Source organism: Terrapene carolina, unplaced genomic scaffold (genome assembly GCF_002925995.2).
Source record: "Terrapene carolina triunguis isolate 2854851 unplaced genomic scaffold, T_m_triunguis-2.0 Scaffold198, whole genome shotgun sequence".
Taxonomy (NCBI): Eukaryota; Metazoa; Chordata; order Testudines; family Emydidae; genus Terrapene; species Terrapene triunguis.
This window is the reverse complement of record NW_020664549.1, coordinates 5,098,760-5,107,473: the sequence shown is the minus strand read 5'-3', so window position 1 is coordinate 5,107,473 and position 8,714 is coordinate 5,098,760. Positions and strand designations below refer to the sequence as shown.

General features: G+C 46.6%; 1 pseudogene; it reads left to right on the top strand.

Annotated features, from left to right (window-relative positions):
* The first annotated feature begins 7,386 nt into the window (after positions 1-7,386).
* LOC113407136 lies at positions 7,387-7,474 on the top strand (annotated as a pseudogene).
* Positions 7,475-8,714: the final 1,240 nt, after the last annotated feature.

Sequence of the window (8,714 nt, the reverse complement as noted above, 5' to 3'; positions counted from 1 at the left end):
ACTACATACTCTGGGTTAATAAGTAAAAAGTGATTTTATTAAATACAGAAAGTAGGATTTAAGTGGTTTCAGGTAGTACCAGACAGAACAAAGTGAGTCACCAAGCAAAATAAAATAAAACACGCAAATCTGTCTAATCAAGCTGAATACAGATAATCTCACCCTTGGAGATGCTTCAGTAAGTTTTTTCCTCCAACTGGACACCTGCCAGGCCTGGGCACAATTCTTTCCCCTGTACAGCTCTTGTTCCAGCTCAGGTGGTAGCTAGGGGATTCCTCGTGATGGCTGTTCCCTTTGTTCTGTTCCACCCATTTATATATCTTTTGCATAAGGTGGGAATCCTTTGTCCCTCTGGGTTCCCACCGCCCCCTTCTCAATGGAAAAGCACCAGGTTAAAGATAGATTCCAGTTCAGGTGACATGATCACATGTCACTGTAAGACCCCAAGCCTTCATTCCTGCCAGCCTGACTCACAGGAAGGCTTGCCTGCAAACAGAGCCATTCACAGTCAATTGTCCTGGTTGATGGGAGCCATTAAGATTCCAAACCACCATTAATGGCCCACACTTTGCATAATTACAATAGGCCCTTAGTTATATTTCATATTTCTAGTTTCACATACAAGAGTGATACATTTTATTCAAATAGGATGACCACACTCAGTAGATTATAAGCTTTGTAATGATACCTTACAAGAGACCTTTCGCATGAAGCATATTCCAGTTACATTATATTCACTCATTAGCATATTTTTATAAAATCAGAGTGCAACGTCACATCCACCACCTCCCTAGGTAACCCATTCCAGTGCTTGACCCTAGTGAAAGTGTTTCCTAATATCCAACCTAAACCTCCCCCACTGCAACTTCTATTATCTGCCACCACTGAGAACAGTGGGGATGTGGGCTCTGCGAAGCTTATTAACATGAGTAGGTTTTTAATATTTTCTCTGCAATGTTTTTACCTTAAGAATAAATGAGCTTGCTTAGTCAGACCAGCGGGGTAACTGAACTTTGGCAGTTACACTGTGTACCGTTTCTGAGGAGACTAGTGAAGGAGGCTTGCTTAGGCAGACTCTTTTGCTGGAAATTTCACAGCTTGGTCAGGGAACCGTGCAATCTGGAAACACCACAGTCAGGAGGGAGAGACACATGTCCCCACTCAAGAGAGGGCCCGACTCAGGATCCTGGAGCCTAGTTTGGGTGCCCAAACTGGACCCTGGAGGAGGGAAACAGGTGCAGTTGCCCTGAACTGTGACAGTCAGTTTGTACCTTTGTTTGAAATGAAACACTTCAGGTTTCTCAATTGGAAATGACTTCTTGTGTTGAGATTTTTTTTGCGTCCGTTTATTTTTTAAAAAAAAAAGTTTAAAAACTTGAAATGCTTTGTTTTTGGGTCGAATGACACTTTCATTTGACCTGAAACAAGTTTTTTGACTGGTTCAGTTCACCAAAACAAATTTCTTTGGGGGTCAACCCTTTTGCAAGGAGGATTTCGTTGAGTTTGGTCAGCAGACTGGAAGAACGGTTACTTGCACAGCTCAGTTCAGCACCCGCAACAGGGGCCAGGCTTTCTAAAAAGATCAGCCCCAACATGCTGAGCTGTTCTGAAAGCCAGATTTTCAGGAGTCCCCATCACAACTGGTCCCTCCGGTAGCAGTATTGCCAATCCCAGATGATCAAAAATCATGTCAGGTGACTAAATTTTTTTTAAATAGCTTGGTGTTCTCTATTTGCCTTAGAGTTTTTGAGCCTTTAGGGTTTATCTTGCTTTTCTCAGCAATCAGAGGGCTAGAAACTTACTCTTTTTAACTGAAAGCTGAGATTCTCAGCTAATTACATGAATCTAGGAGCTGGGGCTTGAAGTTGAATATCAAACATTGCCAGTGTTGTGACAAAATTGCAGGAGTTGGTAACATTCATGTAGCACCGGAGCGAGGGCTGTGACTGAATGGACGGAGGCTCAATGACCCTCTGATTCCCCTGTGGCTGTTTCCTTAAGGCACCTGGGATCAGGGGCCTTTGTCTGGCAGCTTGTGCTGCAGCTGCACCTGCTCGGTGGGTGGATGGGCTTTGCTCTCCAGCACTGCCAAGCCAGCATCTTTCACTTGCACTAAATTTGTTTTAAGATGAAAGGGGGGCGGGGCTTGTGGGAGAAATGAAACAATTAGTGCTTAGGAGCAGACTGGGGGGCCATAGCAAGCCAGGCAGACTAGAACCCCTGCAAACACAGGGGGAGGCTGCCATAGCTGGGAGCCTACCAGGACAAGTGGAGCTGCCCGGATGGATATTAAGTGATTTGCAAGCCTGTCGCTTGCAAACACAGCTGTAAATGGAGCAAGAGCAGACGGGGGAAATGAAAAGAGGCTCAGGCTGTTTAGTGGAAATACAGTGAAAAATGGGAAACGCTTCCTTCTCAGGCTCGGACTTTTAAAGAAACAAAAGCCCCAGTATCTATTTTCATGTCTTTTATGTTCTCCTTGCACTTAATCTCGTTTAGCTCCGCAATTAAATTTTAAGACACATAAGAGTGTTCGCTTACACACTTGGATTCTTCGCAGATTGAATTATTTAATAGAGTGTGTAGCAGCTTCATGATCTCTGAGCTATGGCTCCAAAGGCAGCCAAGCAGAAAATTAATAAACACTGCCTGCCGTCTCCGCAGCTCCTGCTGCCCCTGTGCTGTTCTCCCCCGCCCTCCTGCTGGTTTTTGTTTGTTGCTTTCCTTCTGTGTTCTGTATCCCCCTTTCCTGAGTCACTCCCGTTCTCTCGCTTGAACCCTTTCTTTCTTTTTTCCTTTTGCATTGGTTTCCCCCTTATTCTCCCACACTCTTCCCCTTCAGTTCTCGCTCTTGCTATCCCTCTATACGCCCTCCCCCATTGTGCTTTGTGGTTTCATTGCTTCACTTTCATTCTGTAAGACCTATAGGCCCTATCTGCACCCCTCACTTCCCTCCACCCCTCCAACTATCCCCAATGATAGCCCCATTGCCCTTAAAAGGGATTATTCCTGGGAGCAAGGCCTGCAGGTGGGAATGAAGGTTCCAGGATCAAGCCTGCAACATTGTGTCCCTGTTTTCAGGAGGGCAAGTCTTGCATGTGAAGATCCATACTCCTTGCTGACTCCATGCTCTGCTGGGAGCAGGGAGAGCAGTGGGACAGCTGATTAATGCTGGCAGGGAGCAACAGCATCATTTCCTCTGCTCCTCCCAGACCCCTCTGCCCCCATGTCTCCCTTTCCCCTTTGGCAGCCGTGTGTGCCTGCCATCCCCCCAGTGCATATGAGGCCTGAGTGGAGAATTGTTGCAGCTTAGAGATGGCTTGCTATTCCACCCCTGTGCCATGCAGGAGAGGAAAGCGCACAGCTCTACGAGCAATTCCCCTGGGCTCAGGGTCTTCCCTGCAGGAGCCGTTCACTCTACAGTGTTACTTGAGCATCCCCCTCACTGCAGCCACCTTTTGCTCCTAATGGGAAATAACCTGAGTCCCCTCGAGTGGGGCTCCAGCCCAAGGACAAGGTGAGTGCAAGACCTTGGCAGAAGTGATCCAGGCAGTGTAGAGGATCGCTGGCTGGAACTGCAGGTGTTACCAGTGTACAGAGGGGCCAAAGGAGGGAGTAACGGATGCCTGGGCATTGGCAAGACGCCGGTGAGAGGAGAACGTGTTGCCTAACTGAACTGCTCATGCTGGAGGACAGTGCAAAAGGGCTTGGAATAAACTCTTCCATAGCACCTTTACCAGCCAAATCCTTGCTTGAGGGAGTGCTGTTGCATTGTGGGATTGTTGCTGGAAGTTGTCTTGCACCAGCACAGGTCCATGTGCATTCACGCTGCTGTGCTGCTAGAGCTATCTCTAGGGTGGCTTATGTCACTCCAGAAGGAGGGAATAATGGATGCCAGCAAAAGAGGAGGGGTTCAGTGTGGACGCGTGCCAGACTGTGCTGCCTGATGGACGGGGACGGACACACACACACACACGGACACACATATATAGAGTCAGATGAGACTGGCCAATGGTCCCTTCTGCCCCTAACCTCTGGGAAGAAGGTTGAATTTTGCCAGTAACAGTTCCTAGTGTAGATCAAGCCTGAGGCTCCTATAGGCCCAAGTCACTAGATTTTTGTGTGTGGAATGAATTGGTGGGTCTCAGTTTAATTCTTACCAGACCTGGGTCTGATCCAGTGCCTGTTGCAGTACTGGGAACCTTTCCATGAACTTTAATGAGCTCTGGATCAGGCTCGTACTGCCCGCATCCACTAGTTACCATGATGTTTTTGCACAAACCTTGGCAGAGACCAGGTGTAAATGGATGTAATAGGCGCAGTCTCATTACTGGTAGTCTGAGTCACTCCTTTTGCATCATTAGGCGAGTGAGGTAGATTTAATGGCAAGCTCGTTGTCTGCTAAGTAAATAGCAGCTCACTATTAAGACGGCGTGTAGTGAGGTCGAACAGCTGGGCAATGGAGGCACCTCTCAGCATGCTCTAGTTTGGCTTTTGGGGCAGATGATTCCCCTTGGCTGGCTTTAGTCAATCCAAGTGGAATCTGTAGATGAATGGCTGCCTCAGGGCCTCACTGTACCCAGCCCCTCACCTCAGTTTCCCTTTGTGGATCCCTAGTCCTCTCCACACAGGGCTTTTCCGGCTTCATGACGGCCCTCCTTAGGGTCTGATTTATAACCTTAAAGTTCAAAACTACGCACAAGTCTTAAGCTGGGGATTCATAGACTCTAGGACTGGAAGGGACCTCGAGAGGTCATCGAGTCCAGTCCGCTGCCCTCATGGCAGGATCAAATACTGTCTAGACCATCCCTGATAGACATTTATCTAACCTACTCTTAAATATCTCCAGAGATGGAGATTCCACAACCTCTCTAGGCAATTTATTCCAGTGTTTAACCACCCTGACAGTTAGGAACTTTTTCCTAATGTCCAACCTAGACCTCCCTTGCTGCAGTTTAAACCCATTGCTTTTTGTTCTATCCTTAGAGGCTAAGATGAACAAGTTTTCTCCCACCTCCTTATGACACCCTTTTAGATACCTGAAAACTGCTATCGTGTCCTGCTCTGGTCAGTCCTTCCTGTCTCTGCAGGCTGCTTCCAGCCCTGCCTAGTTGGAGCAATTCCCCTGGGTTCAGGGTCTTCCCTGAGGAGCCTTTCACTCTACAGCGTCACTTGAGCATTCCACTCACTGCAGCCACCTTTTGCTCCTAATGGGAAATAACCTGAGTCCCCTCGAGTGGGGCTCCAGCCCAAGGCCAAGCCCCTGTTATAGAATCCAAGGTGGCTCTTGTTTCACTGGGCATTAAGCTGTCTCTTCCATTTGCCCTAGTGATGCTCCTATGGGGCAGCAAGAAAGGCCTCCAACCCTTAGCAGGGGTGGGTGTGAGGGAGAGGCATGCTTGGCTGGTGCTTGCTTCACTGCTGCATTTCTTGGCTCAAAAGCAATTGAATTTCAAATATTGTCAGCTTTCCCTGTCTTACGTCTCCTTTTCTCCCCCCAAGTCCTCCTTCCTCCACCCCCTCTTCCTTCTGTAACCTTTCTAGGGAGCAAATCGCACCGGGCAATTATGCAGAGTGAGAAAGAGAGCATTAAACCAGGCGAGATTTCCGCTGAGACCGCGGCTCGGCAAATAGCAATACAAAAGCAGTCTATGAAATTCAGCAAATTGCCTGTTGGATAAAGGCAGATATTTACAATGCATGCGGAGCCCTCACGAATTATCGGAAGAGACATCAGTTTATTTTTTCTCCCCTCTCCCCCTTCCCCTTTTTACAAAGCACTCAATGAAAAGGCTTAAAAATTGCTCCTAAAGAGGAGAGCTTGGCCTCTAGTTCCTAGGAGATGCCTGCAATTTTCCTAAATCAATTCCCTGGGAGGTTAGACTGCTGCTTTAAAAAAAAAAAAAAAAAAAAAAAATGCTTCTCTCTTTAACTCCTTTCACAGGCTCTTCCATTCCCACACCTGCCCTTCAAACCATAATTTTTTTGCAGTTAGTATTTAAATTACTGCGGAGCTTACTGCACCAGCTCAGATTGAGTCCCCACTGTGCTGGGTGCTGTACAAACCACACAGGAACACAGTGCCTGGAGTAGATGAGCCTAAGCATGATTATTTCATTTGTACAGAAGGGAAACTGAGGTGCAGCAAGATCGACATTTGCCCAAGCTGTCTGTGGGGGAAAAGGCAAGATTTGAATCTGGGTCTTCTGAGTCCCACTCCCATGCCTTAGTCACAACATTCCTCTTCCTTACCAGGCATATTGCACCAAGCCACTATCTTTCTCCCAATACCCAGCCCTGCTGGAGAGGGATGGTCCCTGTACTGGAGCAATATATTTGCTATTGCTGTTCTGTTCTTCCATGAAATTCTCTGTATCCAAGGGGACTGGAAGGCACCTCCCTACTTTCTCTCCTCTCCTTATTGCGCTCCAGTATTGGCAGGGCACCCCAAGGCTGAGCAGCATCTCAGAACTATAGCTCATTAAAGGAAAAGTGCCTGGGCCGGCAAAGCCTACGGAACTGAGGATGTTATGGTGCTGCCTCTCCAAAATGCCGCCCTGTCCGTCTGCTCCATTCAGCTTGGGCCTGCACCTTTGAGAAGGTAAAGGTAACAACTTAAATCGTATGCCAAGCAAATTGTCATTGTCGTCCTCATCAATAATTCCCTCACCCCCTGCTTTGTGGGTTTGATTTTGAATACGGGGTGGGGTTGGGGGCGGGGAGGTGTTCAGGGGGTGTCAGTCTGGATGCAGCATCCTCAGCAGAGCTGGTCTGCAAATGACGTTTCTGTTTGGAAAATTATGAAATCTTTATTCCAGTTTCGAACAAACAGTTAAAATTTACCATGGCCCTTAAATACTCCCCCAAAATTGATTTGGAAACACTGAAAGGTTTCATTTTGATAATGTCAAAACATATGAAACCTAATGTTAAATATCTTATTATAGAATCTAAGAACACACAAATATAGATGAATCAATATTTAATATAATAGAGAAGTCCAATGCAAGTGATAGTTTCAATGATTTGTTTAGGCTTTCTCCCATCAAATTTTGTCAAAATAGATTCATTTTTGCTAAATGTTTTCATTTTAAGGAAACTGCATTTTTCCGGGATGGAAAACTGTTCTATCAAATTTTCCACCAGCGCTAATCCCCTATAAGGCTGATCTTGCCCTCTTCCCCGACCTTTTTGCAGACTTAGCCCTACTCTCCCAACCACCTAAGTGTCGAGGGTGCTGTTCTGAGCAAACTACCCTGCTAAGATCGAAGTGCAAGTGGTCTCTCTCGGCCTATCAAAGGTTATGATCAAGTCTCTTGATGGTTTTGGTCTTTTGGCCCTGAGATGAAAGCCTTGTCTGTGTCTCTTGGACCGTGACATACAAACATTGTTTTAAGTTATATCTGTTCTTATCAGTTTAATATCTGATATGTCCTTAATTTGAGGACTGTATATTAAATTGATTCAACCCTACATTTTATTTGAAAGGAAAGTGTTGCCCCAAAGTGCCACTCCCTGTGACTCTAGGAGGGGCTGTCTCTGAACACCTCACCCCCAGGTTCCCTCTGCCCCACACTGGGAATGGCTGCCTCTGTGCCCCTCACCCCCAGTCTGTGCTCTCACTTTTCGCTAATTTTTTTACATTTCCAGCTTTCCACAGTTCCAGCTTGAACCTCCATGTAAAACTCCAGTAGTGGAACTGTCCTAAGAGGCCCCAATTCAGCAGCTGAACCAGACAGCTAAAATTCCCCTCTCCTCCCTGGAGACCAATTGAATGGGCCCCTCCAGGTCAGTAGTGGGATCTGTTGGTAGTCCTAGCAGATAGCAAAAGTACTTAGACTGGAAGCTCTTCATAGATTCCAAGGCCAGAAGAGGCTATTGTGGTGAATCTAGTCTGACCTCCTGAATCGCATAGGCCAGAGGAGTGACCCCAGAATCATTCCTAGCGCAGATCTTCAGGGACCAGGACAGTCTTTTTGTCCTCTTGTTCGTATAGAACTTAGAAAAACTCTGGGAGCCGTAGATGCTACCACAATACAGTTAATAGCTGCTAATAATCAGATCCTGACTCTTGCCTCTTAGGGTGATCAGACAGTAAGTGTGAAAAATCAGGACGGAGGTGGAGGGTAATAGGTGCTAATATAAGACCTCCCCCCCCCCCCAAATCGGGACTGTCCCTATAAAATCGGGACATCTGGTCACCCTATTGCCCCTGAATGTACAATGATGAAGTATATCATACAGGGTGTTTTCCTTTCAGTGTTCAACATTATCCTAAGAGCGAGTTCATTGCAAATATCACATGTTGTTTCTTCCTGGCAGAGGGGAGAGGGTTCCCATGAACAAGATGGTCGATTGCAATGACAATGAAAAATAAGTCCAGTAGGCTCCCTGAATGATTTCCAGGCAGGCTGTCATGGGATGGACCACCACAGGGATGGGATGAGGTGGCAATTCTACCACCACAGAGCAGATGAGGAAGGAAAAATAAAATTTCCAATTGAAATGCCTGCAGGAGTTATAGGGAAGCAGCACAGAAGTAGCTAAACCTCTCTAACTGCTGATCAATGTGCTAAAAAAATGTTGCCCATCATGAATATGGAGCCAACACTTGGAGGGAAAATGAAATTGTGAATTTCTCTTTTCAATATGGACAAGGGTTTTTGATTTTCACTCGTTTTCCTTTCCTGCTTCTCCACGCCATCTCTCTGATC